General features: G+C 40.5%; 1 pseudogene across 1 annotated transcript; it reads right to left on the minus strand.

The window, feature by feature from the left end:
* Positions 1 to 8,914: 8,914 nt before the first annotated feature.
* LOC5564924 lies at positions 8,915 to 13,716 on the minus strand (annotated as a pseudogene). Its single transcript, XR_002501004.1, has 3 exons — positions 13,515 to 13,716; positions 13,348 to 13,424; positions 8,915 to 9,969 (listed from the first exon to the last, which is right to left on the minus strand). The product of XR_002501004.1 is annotated as a chromobox protein homolog 1 (transcript).
* Between the last annotated feature and the right edge of the window lie 4,023 nt (positions 13,717 to 17,739).

Consider the following 17,739-nt stretch of genomic DNA (forward strand, 5'->3'; position numbering starts at 1 on the left):
TTCTTATGAGCACTTCCACAGTTATTAATTGAGAGCTTTCTTTGCCAAAGTTGCCATTTTCGCATTCGTATATCGTGAGGCAGGTACGATGATACTCTATGCCCAGGGAAGTCAAGGAAATTTCCTTTACGAAAAGATCCCGGACCGACCGGGAATCAAACCGCGGACTCTAAACACTCGGCTATGGAAGGTCCCGGCTGATAATAACGTTAACCGTGAAATACGGAGGCGCGACATCAGTGGGAGTCGGTGCTAGACAAGAGAGACAAGAAGCTGCGGTCAAAAAAGATTCACTCTTTCACCAGATGTAGGGTTTCAATGCTAGTAATGGACCGCTTAGTAGCTGAAATTCATTCTAGACGCTTTTGCGCAATGATATCTCAGACGCATATACGTTTTGTGGAGTCTAACTACAAATTCAATGTCTTTACTTCATAGTACGTCTATGAAACATACAAAATCATTCGATTTTTCCAGCGAAATATGCATTTGAAAAACTGTTGTCCGAATGCCTATTATGGACCCTCCCTGACTAACAATGTAATCGAAGTTCCCCCGGTGGATTTTCATAGGAATAAAGTTGCTTTGAGTGTTAATTTTATGTTTTTCTGTAAGGGGTCCATAATACGCAAAGGGTCCATTTTTTTTTTATGTTCGGAACATAAACCACTGCGACCAATATTTGATCTATTGTAGTATATCCCGTGTCCTTTGTGTAGTGCATGTCGTTTTACTTTGTCACTATCGAGAAGTGATAAAGCATTCGGTTTTCTTACAGTTGTAATTCCTAACTTGATCACAGGTAAGGATTTTAACTGAAAGGTTCCTACCCTTCGAAGAGTGTGGTGCATGCACTCTCCACAGGCGCGCCCCTTTATCAGGCAAAATCGGATCCCTCGATAAAGCCAAGAAATTACACCGATATTGTCCATGCATCAGAATCCTAGTCCTTACTTCTTCAAACTAGAGAACGAAATAAATAAAAGATTAGAAAACAAATTGTTGAATTCGGCTCATTTTTTTCCTTGTCTCAAGATCATTCTCGGCAACTGGGAAGACCGAGACTTGTCACTTTCAACAAGGTTTAAAATGTAACTAGGACTAAAAGTGTTCCTTTGATTACTATAATATCCTGTTCTCTTCGTTTGAAGCAGTCAGGACTAGGGTTCACTGGTAGATCTTTACCCCATAACGCACCACGAAAAGGTGATCTACCCGCGTTATGGGTCAAGGGTCAAGGGTCCATAACCGGCATCGACTCCCTACCATGTACAAGACGCTTGGATTAATTCTACGAGTGGCGTGAGGTGACAATGGATCATTAAAATAACTAAAACAGCCGCTATGGAAGGCATAGATAGCGCCACCGTAGCCTTGTGTGTTTGACAGAACAGCAATGCTGTCACAATGTGAAATCCCATATACAGTGGCGCCTTTGTTTTGATGCGATGAGCACTGACAAAAACTACCTTCAATGATCAATTGTCGGTGTCGTATAAGCCATTTTACGAAGCCTGGTCAAATGACAGGAGACCTGGGATTTTTCAATCATCGGCGTCAGTTTTCGCGATGATGATGGTTGATGACTGTGCGCATTTCTAGCGTAGCTTTTCATCCAGGCGAAAACTTAAATGGAGAAAAATTATTAAAAAATTTCTGATCACAAAAGTGCTTTTTTATGTGCAATATGGGTAACAAAGAAGTAGCTGATACAATAACTAGGTGTAATGTTGCAGTAACGAACATTTTTGGATCTCATTTTTGTCATTTTCTCCATGTCCTCGTTTGGTAAGATGAGGCGTTATTGAAAGTCACGCTGGATTTAATCCCATGTCTCCTGTCAATTGACGCCGTTGCGGCGATCAGCTGTTCCGAAACGTCTCGTAAAATGGCTTATAGCGAGGTGACAATTTTCGACTCGAATGAAGTGACTCGCCGTGCAAAGCAATACAAATAGGGGAAGACGGGGTAAGACCGCCCGCCTAAGCAACTTAATTCATATGTCAAAATTAAGAATCGTTAAATACTTTTTCGACGCAGCATGTCGTTTTTTGATGCCTTAGACATGATCGAAAAATATCACAGGCTTTGTATTTGTAAAAAAATATTTATTTCTTGAAGCTAGTTTTATACCCGGCAAATAAAGAATAAAATAATATGTTAATCAGTCCACAGTCCGAAAAATCTCCTTTTCTGCGCTTACGGCAGCCAATATTTATTGCTCAGAAATCCTGTAGGTACGAACAAGTAAAAGGTACCAGAGTCACAAGGAGAGATAGGTAGACATGACAGTCCTTTCCCCTTTAGAAACTTTCTAATAACTCTTTAAAAAGCGACCTTCACGTCATAACAACTCATAAAACGAACAATCGAAAATATACCTACAAAAATCCACAACTGTATGTTCATAGAACTTATTTCATGAGTTGTAGTCAATTTTTCGTACATTCACATTGCCCAAGAACAATTTAGTTCAACTCAAATTGGCAATTTCACCATACTCAAATAAACAAAATTGGAAATTTCACCATACTCATATAAACAAAATTGGCAAACTCGCCACCTCAAAGAAAAACTATAATCGTCAACACACATTTCCATGATCCTCGTCGCCACTTTTAGGGGGAAGTCCTCTATGCCCGGACACTTTTTGTTTTTTGGTAATATTTAGTTACCGGTTATTTTTGTACAATATAAAAAATTCACATTATTTGAAGTAAAAACTCACATGAGAACAAAAATAAACCTTTAAAATTCTTTTTTTATGGTGGATTACACTATGTACCAAAAATGGTATGCACTGAAATGTGTCCTTTATGGCCGGACACTATGTCCTCTATGCTCGGACACTATGATTTTCACCATCAAAGTTTACACCAAACCCACAGAAAGGCCAAGGGGTGCTTCGTATGTCAGCACATGCCTTGTGGGTTCAATCTTTGCATGATGTACAGCGTATGAAGCATATTAGCGAGATTACAGGTTAGTTCCATAAACTTCTTTTTGATCAGCGCGCATAAATCGATTCGCCATATGTCGTCGTCTATGTTGCATTAGCGGTTGTTCGTATTCAGATGAAAATGTCTTCGGGAATTTAACGCGTTTAAAGTTCTTTATAATTTCTTTGTAAGCTCGAAGGTTGAAGTGTGCTCTTAAATACAGACAACTCTCCCTTACTCGATCTCCGTATCTCAATATCTAACTATAGAACCACAGTAAAATTTGGTGTTCATGGCTACCTCGATGGTCCCTTGAATCGCATATTTGCACTGGTTTATTATTCTGTAACACGATGGTCCCTTCATTATCGAGTTATGTAGAGATGACTGTACATCATATGTTGTGGCTGCTTCTCGTGCGCTCATTTGCCTTAGGCAGCATCCATTTATTACGTAACGCTAAAATCGGAAATTTTTGACCCCCTCCCCCCCGTCCGTAACGCTTTTTGTATGAAAAATTTCAAATTTTTCTATGAGCCGTAACGCTTGAGTAAACTCCCCCCCTCCCCCTAAAGCGTTACGTAATTTGTAGATGCCGCCTTAGAAGCATTATGTTTACAGCACTTTATAACGCCTCCAAGAACCGAAAGTTTTGTTGTTTTTGCTTTATATTTGTTGCTGTTTGTTTTTTGTGCCCTGCATTTATGAAAAAGCGAATTATAAATTAAATCCCAGTTATTAGGTTAACATTTTCACTGTCCGCTCATAGAGGACTAGAGGTGTCCGGCCATAGAGGACTTGCAATGGTTTACAAAAAAGGTTGATTTCCTTTGAAATTCGACATTTTATAATGAATTTTGCATTGTGATTGATGCAAAACTTACTGAAGTCAACGTACGGAGACAATTCAGCTTACATTATAAGCAACATTTGTGACTACACTTACATGAAATTTCATCGTTTCACATTTTTTTGGTAGATTGTATCAGAGTGAAACTTTCAACAGCTACTGTTTGTTTACGTTTGGACATGAAAACGTCATAATTTGTATACACTGCAAAAATGTATTTGTTATAATCCTGGAATACTAAAATCTTTATATAATTATTCGTTTTTGGAAAATTCAAACTGTCCGGGCATAGAGGCTGTCCGGCCATAGAGGACTTCCCCCTATAGCTTGAAAAAGTGATGTTTTATCATGATTATTTTTAGTGACGGGGTAAAACCGCCCACCCACGGAGCGACCACCACGATTTTCATACAAAATTTTGCAAAAATATATATCAGTTCCCTGTGATTCTTAAAAGTAGTATGTTTTATTAATTCTACATTGATTAACGTTGATATTGGATCATTTTTAGGATTAATTTTTTCAAAAAACCTAGATATATACTTACAGTGCTGTTCTGAATAATAGCAGCGCATGTTGATTTTCATACAAAATGCTCAACTTTGACATGCTGTAGTTTTGTTCCCTTTCAAGCAATCGAGCTGAAATTTTCTCCACAGAACTACAAATATGATCAATTTTGTAACTACAAAATTTCAGTTTTTTCTGAGTCCCTGCCGAAAAGTGAGACACTAGGTGAAATTTTTCGAAAAAATAGCAGTTTTTCATTTTAAAATTTTTCTTCTACAAATATTTTAAACATTTTCGGTTTAGGTGTTGGTTTGATAAGTAGGAGGAGATTGTTCCAATGGTAAGTGATATACAATTTAAAACTATAACGTCAAGCCGAAATTCAAATTTTTAAAACTGCTATTTTTTCGAATAATTTCACCTAGTATCTCACTTTCCGGCAGGGGCTTAGAAAATTTTGAAATTTTGTGTTTACAAAATTGGGCATATTTGTAGTTCTGTGGAGAGAATTTCAACTCGATTGCATGAAAGGGAACAAAACTACAGCATGTCAAAGTTGAGTATTTTGTATGAAAATCGACTTGCGCTGCTATTATTCAGAACAGCACTGTATCATCACCTTAATACACCCATATTTTGGAAAAATAAGCGGATTTGGCTTGGATTTTTAACAAAACTGATTTTAGGTTACTTGAATAGTAATGTACAGCGTAGTTACTACATTGTAATTGTAATTTGTAATTGCTCAATCCACACCCTGGCAGACAATTATCCGCCCATCTAGACACGGGCTGGGTGAGGACCTACCAAGCCTCCCCCGTTAACATGTCCTATACCGTTTAGCACACCGGGATCTTCCACAAGCAGGCGCCGGAATTAAAGCGGTCCCACAAGCTTCAGATACATTAAATAGATTTAGTCTCTCTGGCACTAAACCGAATGGCGCCCTCCGCTTCACCACTAGTACTGCTTCCCCACACGCCAAGCACAATATCGAAAGTAGCGCGTTGTATAGCAAATACAGTACACCACCTCCGACACTATGCCAAATGTACAGGAAAAACAGCACCAGTAAGAAAGCGGAAGGCGCACCACTCGGTTCAGTGCCAGAAGGACTATAAGTATAACGAAGAAGAAATGAAAAGATAGTAGAGTTGGTTCGGTTATTTTTGATTGCTGAAACGAAAAAAACAGAAAAAACAGAAACAAAGTGTTAACATTAAAACGGGGTTTTATAATTGATAAATGAATCGATAGTTTCTCATCTGTTACGTTTCCTTATCGTAGCGCTGGCGATTTTTTCCATCTCCAGGGTGTTCGTCTCCGCTCGAGCAATGAGGACCATGATGAAATGAGAATATAAAAATGTGAGCATTAGTGTTGATCTAGTAATAGATTAATTTAAACTGCTTTTCATGTGCTAAGTAACTTGTAAACTCCTACTCAATTATGTTTTGTTGGCCTACACGTTTTATTTAGACACAACTTTTATTTAGAAAACTATTTGGATCCGAGATTTTAGGTGCAGATTGAGCATGTTTGATAAAACAAGCATCCTGTTTTCAGTTAAAGAATGTTCAAGAAGTTGATGATTCTGTTATTTATACTGGCTACATACAAGAATTCACTATTGATGTAATATATGGATATTGAAAGTTCCAACGCGCGATTATAATACTTCAGTTTTCGTGCTGTTGTATTGGTGTAAGTAGTGGGAAACCAATCAGTTTGGTGATTCTAACGGTAACAAATAGCAAGACGAAAGGAAAGTTGATAATCTATCATCATTATGATTTCAGTCCTAATTTCATGATCCGTTTAATAAATTCCGCGTATGATTCGGCAATTTTAACAATTTATACATGTGTATTCGAAGAAAACAGACTACGAGCATTTATTACCTGTTGCAAGGTTCCTAAGTGATCATATATTTATCATTTTCTACAGCCTAATTTAATAATACCTACATTGGGTTGTAACAAAAATTTGATCTTGGGATGTTGATTTGCCTCCTAATCATAGTTTCGACAATAGTCACATGCTTACTATCCCTTATGGCAGTGTTGTTGATTCTATTGTCTATCGCTCATCAGTTTCGCGCCACCCGGCAGGGACTTGGTCCTATGTACCCAATACTCTGCTGTGTCTTAACTTCACGCAATACATTCTGTAGATGTGTGATACAGTTTGCGGAATATTATGATTTATCACTTCGTTCAGATGGAAAATTCTGTTATGGTACCATATTCACATATCAGATAACTCCCACCTGGAACGATGTAATACATCGGAGACATGTAGATTCAGATGTATGTATACGATCTATGCCTAGTTCGGCTCTGATCGACAGGCAATCAGTGTATTCAGTTTTTCAACTAGCTTGAAGCGATGAACGTTTCAAGACAAGCTCTCCACTATATCTGCTAGCAATCACCGGTCGTCGATAGACATTTCGGTTCTTTTCTGCTAAAGATAGATCCGATTGTATGCCAAAGACTATGGCTCATGCTTTTCAATACAGCTGGAAAAACAAGAACTACACCCAGCACCAAATAGTACGTAACTATGAGGCGGACCGGAAGGTTTGATGAGCAATCCCCACCAATGTACAGCGTAGTTACTACATCTACAAATATTTACAATTCATATTTCACTTCAGTGAACCCATATTTCACATTTCTGTTATAGCATGGACGGGTAATTTGTTATGATTTTACAAAAAATCCCTTACGAAATCCTTAAGTGAGCATCTGTTAAATTTAGATCAAATTCAATATCGACGAGCAGAAACTTTGTTTTTGATATTTATTTCATTTTCATTTTCATTTTCATTTTGCAGCGTTTGGTGGGGCAATGAGAGCGCAAGTCAGTCCAAAGCCGGGGGCAGGGATAGGTAATGGCCGTAATAGTCTATGCGGACCACTTGAACACCATCGGAAATGATAGGAAGGGTTGGGGTAGGGTATAGGAAATTGGAGAAGACTTGACACAGTAATGCGATTAATGCTGCAAAATGTAAATGTGCTGAGATCAATTTAATTTAAGTTTTGAAGTTTAGTTTGATTTATTAAAATTTCAAACAATTGTACAAGTAAGAAAGAATGAGCTGATCGCTTTATATAAATTTAATAAACAACAAAGTAATAACAATATGAGAGTGATGTTAAGAACTGCTGATGGCACGATGCGACGCTTTAGGAGCTTTTGAAAATGATTGAACATTACTATGAAGAACGCAATTCAATCGATGGTGACAACTTTACAAACTTTATCTGTTTTTATCATGTACAGATATAAAATTATAATTCAGTTCACTGATTGGCGGTGCTGATTTATATAAAAATATTTGATATTATTAAAATGAAATGTGTTACTTACTCATGTTGTTAATACTTCCCTGACCAGAATTATTCTGTTTTGAGCATCCTTTTCGAAGCTATTCTATCCAGTTATCCATTGACTGCTTACAATTCTGAAATTATTCTTATTGTGCATGCTCATGCATTATATTAGTAATGATCATAATCATGCAACAGATAAGAAGGTGAGAAAGAGAGAATATAGGAACAGTGATTAGTAATGAATAATTATGTAGTCTTGTTAGAATAATAAACAATTAAACAGCACTAATGAATAGCTTAAAAAATGACATTACAGCATAGCTGAGCCTTTAGGTCAGAAGACAAAATCTAAATTTTGTAATAAAAAGGTTGCCATTGCTTTGAAATTCACCCAACATCTTATCAAAGCTACTAACAACAGCGATCAATTATCAAAACTCATCGCTCCCTGGAAAATATAATCCCAAGCCCAGGAAGAAACATTGTTTTTGATATTTATTATGAAAAATTCAATGTAAACGTCACCCTAGCTGGTTCGGAATGTCAAAAATCTTGTGTTTATGGAAAGTGCTTGGTGAACTTTTAAGGAAACCGTCATTTTCATGCTAAACTGAAGGTGGTCCGTCTTACCCCGGCGGGCGCTCTTACCCCGTCTTCCCCTACCGGTCTCTGTAGTAGTCCTCTACGGGCATGTAACGTAGAATCCGCTCGAGGAGGACCTGCAAGCACATGTAGTCATCGAACGTCGGGTATATCCAGGAAGCGGCCAAAGCTGGAAGGATACGATGGGCAGGACATGTTGTTTGAATTCCGGACAACAACCCTGCAAGGATGGTATTCGCTTCGTATCTGGTTGGAACAAGAAGGCGTTAAGCGCATCGAGGTGGACGGATAAGTGCACAGCGATTTGGCTAGCGTGGGGCAGAGAGATTCAGCCACGAACCGAGTATTGTTGCGTAAAACTAATGGTTCAGTGTTATCTGCTTAAATGTTAACTAAATAAATGGAATGAAATATCTGATGAACTCCTGCAGAAAAGAACTCATACAAGGATCTTAAGAGGATTATCTAGGTCTAGGAAATTTCTGGAACAATCATTGGAAAAACTACCAAATCATACCTTCAGTTCCAAATAACTTTTACGAGTTACTGAAAAAATCTGCTTGAGATTTCCTAGAGGACTTTTTGTGGGACTATCTCGATGAAATTCTGTATGAATCTTTGGGAGAACTGTTGCGGATTGTGACATGAAATTATTCAACGTGCTTTCATCATTATTTAGACGTAATACTAATTTTCCAAAATCTTTATTATTCATGAAAATATGTTCTGTTGTATTGAATTACAGGTCGTAAAGTGGATGTTGCTTCTATCCGAGAGTTTGTAGTTTTTGTTGTTTGTCCTGTCCTGTTTTTTTTGTTGCGCTATGGCCTAGTATTTCACTTCAAACGAGCTTCTTTCTTAGATCCTATCCATCGATACAGTTCAAGTCAATCAATATCAGTAAATAAAAACTTACTACGGACATACATATTTCCGGTCATATCAGTTATTTGTTGGCGTACTTAAAACGAAGATCCTAAACTTATAATCATCCATCAAGGAAAACGTTCAACCCCGCCTTATGCATCACAAGCGGAAGGAGAAATGCAGGGAAATGAAAAAGCAGAGCGAGGGGTGGAAATTTACTCCGCCGAATCGGACGATTGCCAGATGAGACGTTCTTCGTAGAAGTCTATGACCAGCTGCGGACAGTGCTTGCGTGCTTCCTTGGATGAAACGAGCTGGGCCTTGTCCTTGTCCTTCCACTGGATCAGGAACAGAAGCTCGTTGTTTGCTTCGGTTGCTCCGAGAATCTTCTCCGGCACGTATCCTCGCTCGAATCCGTTCATGCCGTCATCGCTGGCCGCTGCATCATTGTCTGCGGCTGTGGTCTTGGATTTGTTGGACTTGGTCGAAGCGGAATCATCCTTGTCGTCATCGGAACCGTCATCACCATCGGAATCGGCCTTTCGCTTTGAACTGCTAGTGGACGATGGTTTACCGGGTTTCTTTTTGTCCTTCTCCTTCTCTTTCTCCTTTGTGGCACTTTCTTTTCTGGCCGCAGCTCGGGCATCTTCGAATGCCTTGATCAGTTCCGGGCATTCGAGATTTTCCCTAGGTTCCCAAGTGTTCGCCGAGGAATCGTATCCCTTCCATTTCAGGAAATACTCTACCTTTCCCTTCCGTTCCCGCCGATCGACGACCTTCTCCACGACATACTCCTCTTCCTCGCTGGACTCGCTATCCGAATTCGGTTTGTTATCCTTAGCTTTGCCCATTTTTTTATCTGGAAAGAGTGAAATATAACATACAATCATTAAAAAATCCTTTTTCATTTAAAAGAAATTTCCAATGATCTCTTGCCAGGATCTCAGAAAAACTCCTCAACTTCTGAGGAATGCTTGAAGGTTTTTCTGGATGAATTGCAAAGATTATTATTGTAAAAACTACTTGCATCTCTGGATGAAATTATACAGGATGCATTCAGAAATTCCATGAAAAATCCTTGAACAGAATCCCTGAAGAAACTTGTGTAAAAACTATCGAAATAATTGCCTCAGAAATTGCTGCTGTGAAACCTCAAATGAAATTTATAAGAATCCATGGAAAATTTAATTTACTTTGCAATATCCTGTAGAAGTTATTCGTAAATTAAATGTTAGAAAAATTTATTGAATGTCTGGAGAAACGTAATGATGAGTCAGTGTTTAAATTTATTGATGAATCTCTGGAAGAGTTTTCAAAAGATTTCCAGGAATAGTCCTTAGAGGGATTTTAGAGTAATTTCTAGTATAAACCGTAGATCAGGCCTGCCCAACCTTTTTCGCTCTTTTTTTACATAAATGGTTGCCGCGTTCGCAATAACTTTCTGATCCGAGAAATTTATACCTTAAATGAAAGATTGGAATTATATCTGATTGATATACATACAAAACCAAATTTATAATAAACTTTTTGTTCGCAATGCATGCAAAGGCAAACATCAGTTCAACCCGCGGGCCGCACTATTTTTTCGACTTAACTGCATCTGTAGCGAAGAGTTTGATATAAAGTCAAATTTTTATACATGGATCAATCAGATATAATACCAAGCTTTCATTATTGGTACAAATCTCTTAGACAGGACTATTGTTGCGAACGCAGCAACCATTTATGTCCAAAAAGAGCCAAAAAGGTTGAGCAGGCCTGCCGTAGATGAATTCACTCACGGATAAATATCTGGAGGGAATCCTAGAACAGTATCCGGTAAAAATGTTCAGAACAGTATCCGCTAAAATGGGGCGAATAGAAACTCCGACATGTTTGGATGTGTAAAACTTAAAACGTGTGGATAAAAAACAATTTTATTAGTCCCAAATATGGGTCACGTCTTCCTTTGCTGAGACCCCATTTGCTGTTAAAAAAATAAAAAATATATCATACAAAGATTTATGAAAATGTTGTCACCCGCGATGGGGCGAATAGGAACAATGTTCAGTAAATATCAATATTTTTTTCATTTTAAATAAAAAAATAAACTCTTTTTCAAGTACATCTCAAAGAAATATCCCAATGTATTTACCTAGTGAAGGAAAAAATTAAAATTTTTAAAAACAATTTCAATTTTTGATCATGTTGGAAATCGGCAAAAATGGCGGATGTTTTAAGCTGTCAAAAATGGTTAAGATTTCAATATTTTCTTCTCAATTTTATAATGAGAAATGTAGCAAAATTATTAATTTGAAAATAGTCTATCGATACTCTGTTGCTATTGAACTAATGGGAAAAAATATATTTCATGGGCTTTTTAAAGTTTATCATTACATAATAATCGCATTTCTAACTGTAGGTCGCTTTGTTTCTATTCGCCCCATGTTTTCTATTCGCCCCGTTTTACGGTATGGACATTTTTCATTTTCGTTTTGCAGCGTTTGGTGGGGCAATAAGAGCGCAGGTCAGTCTTCCCATGAACCGAACCGATGAACGCACTTCGTCTCTGTACCAGTGCCAGTGTATCAAACCGAACCCGGTACATGTGTACTTCGGTTCAAACTTGAGTTCAAATAATGGTACCAAGCAGGCAGACAGGGAATCCACGCGGATATATTTCTACGATCATATATGGAACTTCTTGGTTTAAATCGCAACAATGCACTTTTTATTTTGGCTTTGTGCACTAGCAGAAAAAAAAGAAGATCAGAAACGTTTGCCAACTATTTCTCCAGTTTAGTGCCTTTGAAAACGCGAGTAGGGTCACAAGTCGACCATTGTGACGGCCATTTTTGGATTCCGAGATGTTTCACCTTATAGTTACAGAAATTAGAACCCACCCAGCATAGTATAGCATAGCCTGACTGTAAATTAGTGTGGGACAAAATATAGGTTCTCGCTCCAGTCAACTTTATGGATAGCACCTAAGTCCCACAACAACTGTACAAAATTTTAGCTCAATCGGTAGAACCATATTTTAACACCAGCCAAAGATGGCCGCCATAATGACCGACTTGTGCCCCTGATCACGTTTCCAAAGGCACTAAGCTGGCGCAATAGTTGGCAAACGATTATGATCTTCTTATTTTACGCTTTCTGTTAGTACATAAAGCCAACATTAAAAGTGCACTGTTGTTGGAAGCTTTATTTGCGAGATTTGTGCCTTTGAAGTTTAAGTGCTGTTTTACCTTAAGGAATCATCGACTTTTAGAATTATCGAGTTATAGGATATAACAACATACAATTATATGGAACAAAAAACGACTGAAATTATATTTGCCTAAAATACGAAGCAATTGATGCATTAACAATATGATAAATAGCGTTAAATATATATGTTTTGACACCGTTGCAGGTTGTCATATGCACTCCACGGTTGACCTGCAGCAACAACGCGAAACACTATATTACGCTGCTGAAAGTCAACGAGCATCCCCTAAATCCTATCCTTCCCCGAAAATTATTGTTTTCCCTAACCTGGACCAAAACCGTGAGTTCTACGGTACCCCAAAACTAACATAGAACGTTAAAAAGAAAATGTAGTGATATTGTAAAAACATGTATTCGGCTCCGTTATGCCTAATGACGCTTGAGCCTGAAAAATAAATGATAAAGTAAAAAAATAGATGTAGCTGCCTGAAATCATTAACCAATAGTATCGATAATATTAATTAGAACTAGAATTCCTGATATTTTTTCTCGAAGAATCTGATAAATTTCTGAAAAAATGTTAAATTAAATTTGAACCATTAAAAGACCATCCGTATAAACAGACAATGTTTAGAAACTTGCATTCAAATCTCGCATAACTTGCAATCTCGTCCTAAAAGCCATTGGTAACTGAGTGTGTAGCTCCTTGTTTCTAAGTACAGCAGATCACAAGTTATGCGAGAAATAAAGACTTTTCATTGACCTGATCAAAACGTTTTGTAACTATCAGGCATACGTTAAATGTATAAATAAACCAAAAACTAGACACCAAATCTCTAGAAGAGACCTGAAATAGCGAAATTAGTGGTCGTTGTTTTTCGAAAAAGCGACTTTTTATTGCGTATGAGACCAGATCACTAATAAGTGACTCGCTTCCAACCCTGCTTTAAAGACCTATTAGATATGGACTTTTTAGAAGTTCGCTTTAAAATAGTGACAAAGTCTCTAAGAGACCTGCTACCATCACTGGTATGTTTTTACCTACCTTCAAAGCGTTCAAATGTTGAGGATAAAATCGATGGTGGCGCTTTTAGTGGCAAGCGACGAGACAAGCAAACCAGTCTGGGAAAACGAAAGAAAAAAAAAAGCATAAAAAGAAAAAATGCCGTCATGTTTGCCGCTCAGATTTGGAAGCAAATTTTATCCACTTACCGCTCCGGCGATCCAAACGAATTTATCGCACCCGCGTTGGAAAATCCTTTCGGCAACCGGAAAGGAAGCTTTTGTGCAGAATCTCAGCGGAATTGATGCGAAATTTTTCACCCAAACACTTGCTACCGTGGTGAACCTCGTTCGGCAAACAAAAATGCGCGATGGCTTCCTCTCCGTTTGATGGGATCTCGATCTCGGCGGCGGCGCCCGCAAAACTTCTGACAGTTCAACGGTGCCCTGCCGGAAAGTTATAATTTTATACCAGTTATTTTGCGGCGGTCCCAAGGTAATTATAGGTGCACGGAAAAAGTTTATGTATTTATTTATTGCGATATTTTTCTATGGTTTTGTTCACAAATTTCATAACGCCAAAATGGCCATTTTCAACACCCACCCAACCCCTCATAACGCATTTTGTAAGAATATTTTCTGAATTTTGTACGACCTGTTACCCCTGTAATATCTTGAAGACATCCACCCACCCTCTGCAGCGTTATGAAATATGTGACTGGGCCCTATACATAGAACAATCCAATTACCTGCGTAGTATAGGCAATGTTGACAAAATTTCCTTTGTTTGCTGTGAGTACTATCACAACATTGCTTTTGTTTGCTGTCAGCAAGTAAACATATACAGAATTGGGTTCCGGATCATTTGGCCGAACGCCATTTGGCCGAATTTGAAAACAGTGGTGCACTACAGTTAGAATGCACTTGTTAAAAAATTAAAAGCTGAATTTCAAAGAACTTCTTCAGCATATTCTTAGTGTAAGAAACAGTCTTCGGCACTGATTGCAAAAAATCGTAAATGCAAACAATTTTTCACTTCTCTGCTAGCGGTAATAAGTGCCAGCAGGGGGTTTCGCAGGGGGGTCAGCTTTTGACAGTAGCTAAAACGGTCTTCGACTAATTCGTCCTTCAGCAGGATCAGTTTGCTTCGATTACTAGAATCGTCATGTGTAAATTATTTTATAGTTCCAGCAATCAGAAGTTTTGGAGTTCACAAATAGGGCGATATTCAAAACTGAAAAGGCAATAGATGGCTCTTTTTCAATGGTAGTAAAAACGAAATCCTGAAGCAAAGAAAGCACCTCGGAAGATGAACTAAACACAAAAAGTTATGTTTTCACTTTACACTTGATTTCTAATCACTACTTTTTTGATTCAGTTTCCTAATTGCGAGCAATTTACGATTTTCATTATTTTCCATACGTTTTGACAGCTCTCCGACTACCATTCTTCCATGCGCTTGTGTTGAAAGTTTGAGAAATCTGAGAATCCAGCGTAGCGCGATCAGTGAGAGGAATACAAACATCAGTGTCGCCGCTCGGCGGCCGGTAAAAGAAACTGAATGTTCGAAAGGTTACTTACTTACTTATTTGGCTTTACATCAATTATCTTGATAAAGCCTCGCCAACAATATTTCGCCAATTCCCTCGGTTCATGGCCGCTTCTCTCCATCCTCGACTGTGACCCACGCTCTCCAGGTCCTGGTGTACCTGGTCAATCCACCTAGCTCGCTGCGCCCCACGCCTTCTTGTTCCGACCGGATTCGTGGCGAACACCATCTTTACAGGGTTGTTGTCCGGCATTCTTGCAACATGCCCTGCCCAGCGTATCCTTCCAGCTTTAGCTACCTTCACGATACTGGGTTCGCCGTAGAGTTGAGCGAGCTCGTGGTTCATCCTTCGCCGCCACACGCCGTTCTCCTGCACGCCGCCGAAGATCGTCCTTAGCACTCGGCGTTCGAAAACCCCAAGAGCTTGCAAGTCCTCCTCGAGCATAGTCCACGCCTCATGCCCATAGAGGACTACCGGTCTTATGAGCGTTTTGTACATCGTGCATTTGGTGCGGGGGTGAATCTTTCTTGACCGCAGTTTCTTCTGGAGCCCATAGTAGGCACGACTTCCGCTGATGATGCGCCTTCGTATTTCCCGACTAACATTGTTGTCAGCCGTCAACAAGGATCCGAGGTAGACGAACTCGTCCACCACCTCGAAGGTATCCCCGTCTATCGTAACACTGCTTCCTAGGCGGGCCCTGTCGCGCTCAGTTCCGCCAACCAGCATGTACTTTGTTTTCGACGCATTCACCATTAGCCCGACTCTTGTTGCTTCGCGTTTCAGGCGGGTGAACAAATCTGCCACCGTTTCAAATTTTCTCCCAATAATATCCATGTCGTCCGCGAAGCAAACAAATTGTCCGGATCTCGTGAAAATCGTGCCTCGACTGTTAAGTCCGGCTCTCCGCATGACACCTTCAAGCACAATATTGAACAACAGGCACGAAAGTCCGTCGCCCTGTCGTAGTCCCCGCCGAGACTCGAACGAACTGGAGTGTTCGCCCGAGATCTTCGCGCAGTTTTGCACACCGTCCATCGTTGCTCTGATCAATCTTGTGAGCTTCCCGGGAAAGCTGTTCTCGTCCATGATTTTCCATAGCTCTATGCGGTCGATACTATCGTATGCCGCCTTGAAATCGATGAACAAATGGTGCGTAGGGACCTGGTACTCACGGCATTTCTGGAGGATTTGCCGCACGGAAAAGATCTGGTCCGTTGTCGAGCGGCCGTCGATGAAACCTGCTTGATAACTTCCCACGAACTCGTTTGCTATAGGTGATAGACGACGGAAGAGAATCTGGGATAGCACTTTATAGGCGGCGTTTAGGATGGTGATTGCACGATAATTTTCACACTCCAGTTTGTCGCCCTTTTTGTAGATAGGGCATATAACGCCTTGCTTCCACTCCTCCGGTAGCTGTTCCGTTTCCCAGATTCTGACTATCAGCCGATGCAGACAAGCGGCCAACCTGTCCGGGCCCATCTTGATGAGTTCGGCTCCGATACCATCCTTGCCAGCGGCTTTGTTGTTCTTGAGCTGTTGAATGGCATCCTTAACTTCCCCCATCGTGGGAGCTGGTTGATTTCCGCTGTCCGCTGTGCTGACGTAGCCATCGCCTTCGCTGTCCTGACCTTCTGTGCCTGTGTTCTCTGCGCCATTCAGGTGTTCATCGTAGTGCTGCTTCCACCTTTCGATCACCTCGCGTCCGTCCGTCAAGATGCTCCCATCCTTATCCCGGCACATCTCAGCTCGCGGCACGAAGCCTTTGCGGGATGTGTTGAGCTTCTGATAGAACTTCCGCGTTTCTTGAGAACGGTACAGCAACTCCATTTCTTGGCATTCCACCTCTTCCAGGCGGCGCTTTTTGTCCCGGAATAGGCGGGTTTGCTGTTTCCGCTTCTGTCTGTATCGTTCCACGTTTTGCCGCGTACCATGCTGCAGCATTGCAGCCCGCGCTGCATTCTTTTCCTCTAAAACCTCCTGGCACTCCTCGTCGAACCAATCGTTTCTTGAGCTCCGTTCCACATATCCGACAACGCTTTCGGCAGCGTCGTTAATGGCTGCTTTGACTGTCCTCCAGCAGTCCTCAAGAGGGGCTCTATCGAGCTCGCCCTCATCCGGCAACGCTGCCTCAAGATGCTGCGCGTACGCATTGGCGACATCCGGTTGTTTCAGCCGCTCGAGATTGTACCGGGGCGGGCGTCGGTACCGTACATTGTTGATGACGGATAGTTTTGGGCGCAGTTTCACCATCACCAGGTAGTGGTCGGAGTCAATGTTGGCGCCACGATAGGTTCTGACGTCGGTTATGTCGGAGAAGTGCCGTCCATCGATCAAAACGTGGTCGATTTGCGATTCTGTCTGCTGAGGTGATCTCCAGGTGTACCGATACGGGAGGCTGTGCTGGAAATAGGTGCTACGAATGGCCATGTTCTTGGAGGCGGCAAAATCTATCAGTCGTAGGCCGTTCTCATTCGTCAGCCGGTGGGCGCTGAACTTTCCAATCGTCGGTCTGAACTCCTCCTCCTGGCCAACCTGAGCGTTCAAATCTCCTATGATGATCTTGACGTCGTGGCTTGGGCAGCGGTCGTACTCGCGTTCGAGCTGCGCGTAAAATGCGTCCTTGTCATCATCAGTGCTTCCGGAGTGTGGGCTATGCACGTTGATTATGCTGAAGTTAAAGAATCAGCCTTTGATTCTTAACTTGCACATTCGTTCATTGATCGGCCACCACCCGATCACGCGCCTTTGCATATCACCCATCACTATGAAAGCTGTTCCCAGCTCGCGTGTGTTGCCGCAGCTCTGGTAGATGGTATACTAAACGTTCGCACCAATGCTCCTGTCCAGCACACCTCCTGCAGCGCTACGATGTCGAAACC

The sequence above is a fragment of the Aedes aegypti genome, chromosome 2 (assembly GCF_002204515.2).
Source record: "Aedes aegypti strain LVP_AGWG chromosome 2, AaegL5.0 Primary Assembly, whole genome shotgun sequence".
Classification (NCBI taxonomy): domain Eukaryota; kingdom Metazoa; phylum Arthropoda; class Insecta; order Diptera; family Culicidae; genus Aedes; species Aedes aegypti.